Consider the following 12,796-nt stretch of genomic DNA (forward strand, 5'->3'; position numbering starts at 1 on the left):
CCGCCAGATAAGCAGGGTACGTAGTAGCTAGGTTAGCGCATCATCGGTTTGGTCACATGCGGTCCGACATGTTCTAGTGTTTCTAGCAAGATGCTCGTGCGTTGCACGAAGTTGATGGAAAAGGTAAGCACAACTTATAAATTGATGGATGGAGTACTAGTTACAGTGATGCATATAATTAAGCAAAGGGATCGCACATGTCGGTATTGACTGGAACGGGAATGCAATGGCACAATAAGAATTAAGGCCACGATGATGCGATCGCAGTGGTGGTTACAGGAGGCAAGAAGAAAGATGCATCCATCAACGTACGACCTCCTCCTCCTCAACTTAGTGCACCGGGCTACCGACCGGCGGCTAAGGAGCGGCGGCTTTTGTGGCGAGGTCAAGGTGCTTCTCAGCAAAGGCATCCAAGGCTTCCAGCCGGTTGAGGAAGCCCAGCGTCGTAGCGTCCTCAATGGCCTTGTAGATACTTATGTACACGATTTGCTCGTACATGTGGACGTGTAGGTCGACGAATTCTTGCAGAGCGAGGCGCCTCGCAGCGAGCGCGACCTCCAGGTGGACATTCTTCGTTGCGTCGGCGGGCAGTCGCAGGGCCACCAGTGCTCGAAAGAGGTTCCGGCCATGGAGGATAATTAGGGTGGCAGGCAATGAGGAGCCCGGGCGCGCGGGCTGGAGGAGTACGGCGATGTCGTCCCCGAGATTCTTGAGGATGGTGAACTTGTTGGTGGTGCCAATGATCATCTGGTCCAACTGAGAGTCGTAGTTAGCGCCGACGGCGGCCATCCACCAGCCTGTCGCGAACACCGTCTGGAGACGATCCTCAGTGCCATGCCGCAGGCTGGCGCCGTGGACCATCTGGCACAGCCGCTTGCCGCTCGCGCACATCGCCGCCATGGGTCTGGAGTGAGCACTTTTGCGCTTAGTGTAGGTGCTTAGGCAAATGCTTAGGTGCGTACGATGTGGTAGATGCATTGGATTGGAGGGGCGCCTTTATATGAGTGCAAACTGCGTTACATCCACATCATGCAGCCTCTTTTGCCGGTCCTCCTCCCATTACTTCCCTCATGCATGCACCATGCTAATTGAAGGAGGATGCATCATTGGCTGTTCAACATTTCGGGAACCGCTACCCCTCCCTCGTCTGCATTAAAGTTGTATCAGGAACTGTGCCGCCTGCTGTCAATTCAAATAGTACTGCACTGCCCGCTGCAAGCCCGACTGAACACGCCTCCTCGCCTCCATCAAAACCCCTCCATTAAACCCGCATGCAAACCGAGAAACCTACTCCGGCCACACGTCCGTTCATGAGCGGGCCGGAATTAAAAGCAACACCAGCCGAGCTCCTCCCGTCGGCCCTCAGTTTAAACTAGGCCAGACGCCGGCCAAGCTCCTACCGTCCGCCCTCTATTTAAACGAGGCCAGCCAGACAGCGGGCAAGAATCGCACCCCTCCGCCGCTCCCCCATCTCCTCCTCCACCATTTTCTCCACTCTTCCGATGGCTTCCCAGGAGCCATTCTCCCGGCTGGGTGGCCCGCCGAGCCCTCCGAACACGGGCGAGGCCGCTCGGTGCTTCATCAACCTCACTTGTCCCGACGGAGCCAGTTGCCGCCCCAATCCAGCGCGTGGTTCAGCAACTCGCTGCTCCAGTTCAGCTTGATGAGGAGTGGCAAGTTGCTCCACGCTGGCACGGCGGTGAGCATGCCGGTACGGGCATCATCGTTGTCGCGTCGTACCGCGCCACCTGTGTCTGCGGTGGCCGCGCCTCCCGTGTCTGTGGGCATGCCTCCCGTGCCTGCGGCAACGCCATGCAGGCAGAGACAGAAGCCGGGTGTGTGGAGAGCGACGAGTCGGTGGCCAGCTTCTCCGTGTCCGCTGCCATCATCGAGGAGAAGTAGAACACGAGAGGCCGCCGCCACTTGGGTCCCATGAAGGCCACCGCCGAGGCGACGACAGCGCATTCAGGTGGTTTCTTTGCTGCTTCATCTCTTCCGAGGACCTTCGTCGACCCCGCAAGTGTCTGCCGGACATGAGGAAGACAATGGGATCTGTGGGCGGCCATTTAGATTAGGTACTCCCTCTCCTGCTGGCGGGAAATATTTGTTCTAAGAATGGATAAATTGGATGTGTCTATAACTAAAATAAGTCTAGATACATCCATTTCTAGGACAAGTATTTCCGGACGGAGGGACTATTAATTATACCAAGAGAGCCGGATTAGCACCGCTTAGTTCATGTAAATGTAATGAAATCCATCATGTTTATATTAAGATCCAGCTTTTTTATACAAAATCCTGCATGCTTATATGAAAACAGTCCGTGTTTGCATGAATTTCATCTGGTTGGTTAGAGTTGTGAAAATGTATGCCGCTGGCGTTTGATATCGTCCTCCGCGAAAGGAAGCGGGAGGAAATTTGCCGGCTGCCATTGGAGATGCTCTTATGCTGGAAATAATAGAGTCACATCCAATCCATTTGAGTTAATTGCGTGTATGATTCTCCCTCTATAAAAAGTTAATTGCATGTACAGTGTACACGTGACTTGCAGGGTGGCTACAACTTCGCACAGAAAGTTAAAAAGAAACAAGTCCATCCTTAATCTTGTATTCTAAGTACTCTGTGGGTTCCACTGTCAGTACAGTAGCGAAAGAAGTATATATTAAATAATTAATATATAATATAAAAATCTAAAGTTAAAGACAGAATTCGAACTCAGGTCATTGCGTTGCGAGCATCCGGCGCTAACCAGTCCAACACATTTTTGTTGTAGACCATGCTGAAGATATATCTCCATGTCTACTCTTATACTCCATCCGTTCCTAAATATGTGTCTTTTTCAGATTTCAAATGGAGTACCACATACGGATGTGTATGTAGACACATTTTGGAGTGTAGATTCACTCATTTTGCACCGTATGTAGTCACTTGTTGAAATCTCTAAAAAGACAAATATTTAGGAACGGAGGGAGTAGAAAACAGAGTTGGTGATGATGGTGTGCGTGCCATCCTGCAATATAGGCCGTCGGATTTATATCTAACGGATAGGAAGGAAACTATTACAATTTTGCAAAAAGATACCCACACCTCTCTCCATGTTTGCAAATAAGGTCTTCCCTCGTTGATCCTTTTCTCTACTCTTACTAGCAATGTGCCCGTGCGTTGCAACGGATCCAAAATAGAATAATATATGTTCACAAAATTGAAAGAAAAACACTCTAGTTTGGTGTATATATCACTAAAAATATACTCGTATTAGGTTTCCTTCCTATCCGTCAGATATAAATCGAACGGCCTATACTGCAGGATGGCAGGCACACCATCATCAACAGCTCTGTTTTTTATAAGAGTAGAGTAGAGATAGAGATAGAGACTACTACTACCAATGTGCTGGCCCGTGCGTTGCGATGGATCCAAAGTAGTAGAATAATACTTGTTCACGGGCTTGAAATATAAACACTCTAGTTTTGAGATACATATATCAGTAAAAGTAAATCATGATTCACTCAAAATATATTCCTCGGGCTGTTTTGATGATTTGAAGATAACAGGTTTAAAAAAAATTGGAGCAGTTTTTTTAACATTTTGTAGCGTGGCACGGCATCCGGTGCACCTAATCTTCTAAAAAGAAATTTGAGTTTGGGTCGGTGGCACACCCTGCGGCAAGATGCCCATGTGTCCTTCTTCTATAACTAGCAAGATGCACGTGCACTGCAGGGAACATCAAGATGCATTTTTTTACAAAAACCTTGTTGTGATTGACCCTTGCAGGAGTAATCCCATGTGTAAAAACTAATGATATCTCGAGAATTTTATTGGAAAAATGGTATCTTTGGAACAAGTTTTCTCTACTACTGCTCCTTGCAGTGAGCGGTATGCAATGCATGTGTCAGCAGACATGACAGCTTGTCCATGGAAGTTGAACCACGGGGACCATCACGTTTCTTGTTTCTACCATTGCCACACCCACACGCGATTCCCACGATGCCGCTCCAACCCACGACACGACGTCCCCCGACGTGCGCCTCATCCCTCTCGGCCCCACCGCTCCTCTGCCTTTGTGTGCATGACATGCGGGCTAGCTGAACTGCGGCGAGCATCAACTTTCTACCACAGCCACACCCGATTGGACGCGGTTTGCCTGCTCCGATCCGTACTCCCGCACCATCGAATTTTCATCCAGCTACTGTGACACATTTCGTCCCAGGCATCAATCCTCAGCTGGAATACTTCTGTACTACAGGTAGTACCCGCCGGTGTGGCCATCTACGCCTCGTAACGCCTCGGCGCCCAACTGTTGCACCCTTGTCACGGCCACGCCACCACCGGCCGGTTCATCTCAAACGAGTGAGTCGCGAACCACGCCACCACCATGAGAATGACATGTGGGCCAGCCGCATTTAAGGTCCGCATGTCATTGACTCATAGGACGGTGCACTAAGCCACTGAAGCTCGGTCCCGTGGGCCCCGAGAGGGAAATGTGCCCGTGCGTTGCGACGGATAGGAAGGCCTTGTGGTGCTCCCGTAGTACGAGCTCGTGCCAAACCCGGATGAGATTTGGTAACCAACTAGTAAGCTACACGTGCATTGCACGCATGAGATTTGGTAACCAAATCTCTACTCTCTATATCTATATCTATATCTATACTCTTATAAAAAAAATAGAGTTGGTGATGATGGTGTGCCTGCCATCCTGCAATATAGGCCGTCCGATTTATATATGACGGATAGGAAGGAAACTATGGCAATTTTGCAAAAAGATGCCCACACCCCTCTCCACATTTGCAAATAAGGCCTTCTCTTGTTCATCCTTTTCTCCCATAACATAAACTACTCATACAAATGCATCTTGATTTTCCATGCAACGCATGGGCATCTTGCTAGTTATGAATAAATAACACTCTGTCAACGAGCCCCATCAGACACTAAATTTCTTGGCTTCCGTGCTACAGCTAGATCTTCCCCTCGTTTCTGTTTTCCAACCCGACGGCGGACGGGGTGCGGTTTGCCAATGGTCGGTTTGCTCAACAGCGGTCCCATATGAAAGTGAAAATGCTAGGCAACACGCCTTCCCTAGCTATGTGGCATGCCGGACGGGCCGTGGAGTACTCTCGATTCCCGGGCGTGTGGGGGTGCGACACGAACGCGGTAGGCCTTTTCCTTTTACTGGCAACGTGCCCGTGCGTTGCGACGGATCCAAAGTAGTAGACTAGTAGTACTTGTTCACAAACTTAAAAGAAATCACTCCTGTTTTGATATACTCCTAATATATTACTTTTCACTCAAAATATATTTCTCAGGCTATTTTGATGAGGTGAGGGAGGGATGTGGTTGCTTTCAAGATAATAAGGGGTTTTCTGCAAATTGGAGCAGAGAAGTGGGCTATTGTTGCAAAAATGCCACAACTTACCTCACAGCCGTTAGATGCAGATCTAATGGTCAGAAACGACGGATGGCAGACATACCACCATCACCAACTGGGTCTTTTATAGGAGTAGGAGTAGAGAAAAATGTATAAATTGTAACATTTGGTTCTGCTCCTTGGCACGATCGATAGATAGAAATAACGATTGGAAACGCTAGGGCGGGGCTATTTCCGCCAGATAAGCAGGGTACGTAGTAGCTAGGTTAGCGCATCATCGGTTTGGTCACATGCGGTCCGACATGTTCTAGTGTTTCTAGCAAGATGCTCGTGCGTTGCACGAAGTTGATGGAAAAGGTAAGCACAACTTATAAATTGATGGATGGAGTACTAGTTACAGTGATGCATATAATTAAGCAAAGGGATCGCACATGTCGGTATTGACTGGAACGGGAATGCAATGGCACAATAAGAATTAAGGCCACGATGATGCGATCGCAGTGGTGGTTACAGGAGGCAAGAAGAAAGATGCATCCATCAACGTACGACCTCCTCCTCCTCAACTTAGTGCACCGGGCTACCGACCGGCGGCTAAGGAGCGGCGGCTTTTGTGGCGAGGTCAAGGTGCTTCTCAGCAAAGGCATCCAAGGCTTCCAGCCGGTTGAGGAAGCCCAGCGTCGTAGCGTCCTCAATGGCCTTGTAGATACTTATGTACACGATTTGCTCGTACATGTGGACGTGTAGGTCGACGAATTCTTGCAGAGCGAGGCGCCTCGCAGCGAGCGCGACCTCCAGGTGGACATTCTTCGTTGCGTCGGCGGGCAGTCGCAGGGCCACCAGTGCTCGAAAGAGGTTCCGGCCATGGAGGATAATTAGGGTGGCAGGCAATGAGGAGCCCGGGCGCGCGGGCTGGAGGAGTACGGCGATGTCGTCCCCGAGATTCTTGAGGATGGTGAACTTGTTGGTGGTGCCAATGATCATCTGGTCCAACTGAGAGTCGTAGTTAGCGCCGACGGCGGCCATCCACCAGCCTGTCGCGAACACCGTCTGGAGACGATCCTCAGTGCCATGCCGCAGGCTGGCGCCGTGGACCATCTGGCACAGCCGCTTGCCGCTCGCGCACATCGCCGCCATGGGTCTGGAGTGAGCACTTTTGCGCTTAGTGTAGGTGCTTAGGCAAATGCTTAGGTGCGTACGATGTGGTAGATGCATTGGATTGGAGGGGCGCCTTTATATGAGTGCAAACTGCGTTACATCCACATCATGCAGCCTCTTTTGCCGGTCCTCCTCCCATTACTTCCCTCATGCATGCACCATGCTAATTGAAGGAGGATGCATCATTGGCTGTTCAACATTTCGGGAACCGCTACCCCTCCCTCGTCTGCATTAAAGTTGTATCAGGAACTGTGCCGCCTGCTGTCAATTCAAATAGTACTGCACTGCCCGCTGCAAGCCCGACTGAACACGCCTCCTCGCCTCCATCAAAACCCCTCCATTAAACCCGCATGCAAACCGAGAAACCTACTCCGGCCACACGTCCGTTCATGAGCGGGCCGGAATTAAAAGCAACACCGGCCGAGCTCCTCCCGTCGGCCCTCAGTTTAAACTAGGCCAGACGCCGGCCAAGCTCCTACTGTCCGCCCTCAATTTAAACGAGGCCAGCCAGACAGCGGGCAAGAATCGCACCCCTCCGCCGCTCCCCCATCTCCTCCTCCACCATTTTCTCCACTCTTCCGATGGCTTCCCAGGAGCCATTCTCCCGGCTGGGTGGCCCGCCGAGCCCTCCGAACACGGGCGAGGCCGCTCGGTGCTTCATCAACCTCACTTGTCCCGACGGAGCCAGTTGCCGCCCCAATCCAGCGCGTGGTTCAGCAACTCGCTGCTCCAGTTCAGCTTGATGAGGAGTGGCAAGTTGCTCCACGCTGGCACGGCGGTGAGCATGCCGGTACGGGCATCATCGTTGTCGCGTCGTACCGCGCCACCTGTGTCTGCGGTGGCCGCGCCTCCCGTGTCTGTGGGCATGCCTCCCGTGCCTGCGGCAACGCCATGCAGGCAGAGACAGAAGCCGGGTGTGTGGAGAGCGACGAGTCGGTGGCCAGCTTCTCCGTGTCCGCTGCCATCATCGAGGAGAAGTAGAACACGAGAGGCCGCCGCCACTTGGGTCCCATGAAGGCCACCGCCGAGGCGACGACAGCGCATTCAGGTGGTTTCTTTGCTGCTTCATCTCTTCCGAGGACCTTCGTCGACCCCGCAAGTGTCTGCCGGACATGAGGAAGACAATGGGATCTGTGGGCGGCCATTTAGATTAGGTACTCCCTCTCCTGCTGGCGGGAAATATTTGTTCTAAGAATGGATAAATTGGATGTGTCTATAACTAAAATAAGTCTAGATACATCCATTTCTAGGACAAGTATTTCCGGACGGAGGGACTATTAATTATACCAAGAGAGCCGGATTAGCACCGCTTAGTTCATGTAAATGTAATGAAATCCATCATGTTTATATTAAGATCCAGCTTTTTTATACAAAATCCTGCATGCTTATATGAAAACAGTCCGTGTTTGCATGAATTTCATCTGGTTGGTTAGAGTTGTGAAAATGTATGCCGCTGGCGTTTGATATCGTCCTCCGCGAAAGGAAGCGGGAGGAAATTTGCCGGCTGCCATTGGAGATGCTCTTATGCTGGAAATAATAGAGTCACATCCAATCCATTTGAGTTAATTGCGTGTATGATTCTCCCTCTATAAAAAGTTAATTGCATGTACAGTGTACACGTGACTTGCAGGGTGGCTACAACTTCGCACAGAAAGTTAAAAAGAAACAAGTCCATCCTTAATCTTGTATTCTAAGTACTCTGTGGGTTCCACTGTCAGTACAGTAGCGAAAGAAGTATATATTAAATAATTAATATATAATATAAAAATCTAAAGTTAAAGACAGAATTCGAACTCAGGTCATTGCGTTGCGAGCATCCGGCGCTAACCAGTCCAACACATTTTTGTTGTAGACCATGCTGAAGATATATCTCCATGTCTACTCTTATACTCCATCCGTTCCTAAATATTTGTCTTTTTCAGATTTCAAATGGAGTACCACATACGGATGTGTATGTAGACACATTTTGGAGTGTAGATTCACTCATTTTGCACCGTATGTAGTCACTTGTTGAAATCTCTAAAAAGACAAATATTTAGGAACGGAGGGAGTAGAAAACAGAGTTGGTGATGATGGTGTGCGTGCCATCCTGCAATATAGGCCGTCGGATTTATATCTAACGGATAGGAAGGAAACTATTACAATTTTGCAAAAAGATACCCACACCTCTCTCCATGTTTGCAAATAAGGTCTTCCCTCGTTGATCCTTTTCTCTCACAAGATAAACTACTCATATAAATGCATCTTGATGTTCCGTGCAATGCATGGGCATCTTGCTAGTCTCTCACAAGATAAACTACTCATACAAATGCATCTTGATGTTCCGTGCAACGCACGGGCATCTAGCTAGTTTCTTTTAAAATACTTACTACGATAATTGGGTTGAAGTGATATATTATATGTCTGCCCCGAATGATTTCAGATTCACTAGTAGTAACAAAGAAAAGGTTGTCTTGTTAATTAACAGAAAAGAGGGTGAAAACTATCACATGAGGCCGGTGAAAACAAGGCACATTGGGTTCAGCGTCATCGTCACTACAGCTGTGCGCGCGCGAGAAGTCTACATATCGAGGGGGCTACAGAGAAAAAGATGTATCTCGTGTGTTTGAGCGAGGCATAGATACGCAATGTTTGAGAGAGAAACCGATTGACAGATTAAGATCAGATCGAGTTGTCACCCTTCTGCTGTCATTGTTCGGGTTGGGGGGTGGGGAAGGGGAGGAAGAGAAAGATGCATCGAGAGTGCGCGGTAGGCACAGAGGCACAACTAGCGAGTGTGTGTGTCTGTGTGTATTTGGAAGAGGAGTAGATAGGTTACTATCAAGATCGAGGTGCCACCCTACTCCTTCTGTGTCGGGTAGTGTGTGTGTGTGTGTGTGTGTGTGTGTGTGTGTGTGTGTGTGTGTGTGTGTGTTTGAGAGAGAAGCCAGTCGATAGATTAGTATCAAGATTGAGGTGTCACCCTACTCCTTCGGTGTCTGGAAGTGTGTGTGTGTGTGTGGGTGGGTGGGTGGGGGGCAGTGACACTTACATATCTCTACTCTTATAAAAAACAGAGTTGGTGATGATGGTCTTCCTTCCATCCTGCAATATAGGCCATCCGATTTATATCTGACGGTTAGGAAGGAAACTATGGCAATTTTGCAAAAAGATACCCACACCCCTCTCCACATATAGGCATTCCCTCGTTCATATTTTTCACCGACAAGATAAACTAATCATACAAATGCATCTTGATGTTCCGTGCAACGCATGGGCATCTTGCTAGTAGGGAGAAGGAGTTTGTGTGACCCATATCTATATTAAGGGATAGGTAGATAGGATGTGTGCGAGGCATACTTAAAGCATCACGGATATAAACAAATGGTGTGCATGCAAGTGCCGGAAAAATTGAAGCGATAAACAATGTCTATGCCCGTGCGTGTGTGAGAGAGAGAGATCTCAAAACAAAAGGTGCTCTGCTGGAATCCCATTGTATGTATTCATATGGTTCCGGAACTCGAGTTAACCTTAGGCATATGTGTGAGAGACATAATTATCCTTTGAGACATTAGTGGTTGTGGGTGGGCGGAATTAAAGGGGTGGGCATGTTCAACTGAGAGAGCGTGTGTGTTTCTATGTGAGAGACTTGCAGGACAGGGTAGAAAGACGAATGCTAACCTTGACAGAGGGAGAGAAATACACGAAGTGCGCGTGTGTGATTCTGATGCCCACGGGGAAATGAGATATGTATGCGTGTGAGAGAGATTGCACAATTCATTCACATATCACTATCTAGTGATCGTGGACGTGCATCGCTTGAACATAAATCAATATCTACTCGTATCGTGGCCGAAGATACAATACCGATTCAACGCTATAAAGATTGGACACTCACATATCACATTTTTCTCTATCTAAATAAACCTTTTCAATTGTGCATGCCAAAGTTACAGTGATGTTTCTTCAAACCACCAATGTAGCTATCATGTACATGCACCATTGTTACTCTTGTATTCAAATTCATTAGTCTTGGATGATTTAAGGTTCTATTATGAAGTAATATATGTAATGTTCATATATGAATTCAACGGGTACGCAATTTATGAAATGGAGGCTATGTAATCATATGAGGTAACACTTTTAAGTAGTGGACTACAATATCCATTTCTTTTGTGGGACTACAATATCCATTTCTTTTTGTGCGCCTCTACACTAACACGTCAATGCATTATGTTTAAAGTAAATAACCAATGGCACTAAATTATCTATTTACACGAGAAATACATAGGCTGAGCGTTTGATCCCTTTTTTTGTGAACGGGCCTCTACACCCGTACGATTGGCTGCGCCCGTGTGAACGTCCAAGTTATCGGCGCATCATCCCGAGTTATTGTCTTTTCTTGGGGTGGACTTCACACCAGTTATTAACTGCTGACGCGTGCCCCGTGTACACAGTCTCGCATGACCTTCTCATTAGCATGATCCAAAATTAGTTGAAACTGGATACGAACGATCCCGCGGGCGGCAAAATCTCCCGCCTCCTTCTAAAATTTCCGCCACCTAGTCTTTAGCATGCGAAATTCCCCTTTTGTCCTTGGTGCACGGAGAACAACAGTAACAATACCGCCCTCATCTACATAATAGGTCGGGGCTGCTTTGGTAACTTCCGGTTGCCCCCACCACACGGCACCCCCATTTCCTCTCCCCCTCCCGCAAAAACGACTAACTCCACAGCACCAGAGCATCTTACATCACGTCGTCCGTACTTCATCGGACTTTCTACCCTCCCCTCTCGAAACCCTAGACTGCTCAGCCACCGACGTACCTGAGCCCATTCACTGCCAGCGGCGTCCACCTCGTCGGATCTGCTTCTGCGGCCGCATCTACCCCTCCCACCCCCACTAGAAACAAGTAGATTGCTCATCCACCACTGTACCACAGCCCATTCAGTGCCGGCCTTGTCCACGGCGCCGGATCTGCTTCGCCGGTACTCTCGTCAACCGCAGCGCATCTGCAGCGGCTCATTCGTACTCCCCACCAGAGACGCTTCGTCCACACCCCCCGGAGCAGCCCCACCGACGACCTCTGATGCTCTTCGTCGACACCTTCCTCAACCCTACCGGAGCCGCTTCGCCGACACCATCGTCAACCCTACCAGAGTAGCTTCGCCTATACCATTCTCAACCCTACCGGGGCCGCTTTGCCAACTCACAAGTCCACAGCCACAGATCTGCTTCGTCGCACCCTCATCCAACCTACCGGAGCAGCTTCTGACGCCCCGTCCATGGCCGCAGATCCGCATCATCGACACCATCCTTAACCCAACCACCGGAGCAGCTTCACCGACGCCCTCGTCCACGGCCACAGATCCGCTTCGCCCACACCGTAGTCCACCCTATCGGAGCCGCTCCACAAACACCCTACTTGTCGGAGTAAATGGCCACGGGTAGCCATTCCGACTCCCCCTGGCTCTTCGAAAAATTATCAGGCCGTTCAGGCCTTCAAGCATACAAAGCATGGGGCCGCCTTCCCTTGGCCGGCTATCCCCAGGGCCGACTCCCAGAAGGCGACCCAGCCTCAGAAACCTCCCCCAAGAAAGATACAAGATAGCCGACTCCAAGGAGCCGGCCCCAAGAGGACTGACTCCCAGAAGCCGGCCATAAAGAAAGCCGACTCTCAGAAGTCGGCCATGAAGAAAGCCGGCCAAAAATGCACCTACTAAGACTGTACCCACGTAACGGCGATAGGATGGGGCGTGGCCGCAGTACAGCCCACTACCCCCGAATCCCGGAACAGGCATGGCCACAGGGCGCCGTATGGGCCAGCCATCTCCCGTCCGGCGCGGCACTGTAGCCATGTTGTCCTCGATGTCACCCATGACAGGTGCCAGTACGGCCCGTGGGCGGTGGGCCCCTTTGCCAGAGAGACACCCGAAGGCGGCCTGGCCTCCTCTAGTCGGCCAGGGGTGTGGCCGGCTCCCAATAGCCGGCTACCTCCCTCCCTCGAAACATGTGCCTCATTAAGGAGACAAGACGAGGTAAGGCGACAGTGAGAGCCCGCAAGGCGGCGACACTGTAGCCATGCTTACCTCAACAAAGCTCTCGTCATCAGAGGCGAGGCAACAGTAACCAGCCGCCAACAAAGCCCCCAAGCGGTGGGGCCGGCCTGTCGGCCAAGAGGCCGGCAGCCGGCGGGACCCACCAGTCGGCAGGCCCCAATGACCGGCGGAGAAGCCGGCATGCATAGATGCTGACGACTGGGACCCGCGTCCAGCCGGATTGCCATTGTACCCCTGGGG

This window comes from Aegilops tauschii, chromosome 3 (assembly GCF_002575655.3).
Source record: "Aegilops tauschii subsp. strangulata cultivar AL8/78 chromosome 3, Aet v6.0, whole genome shotgun sequence".
NCBI lineage: Eukaryota > Viridiplantae > Streptophyta > Magnoliopsida > Poales > Poaceae > Aegilops > Aegilops tauschii.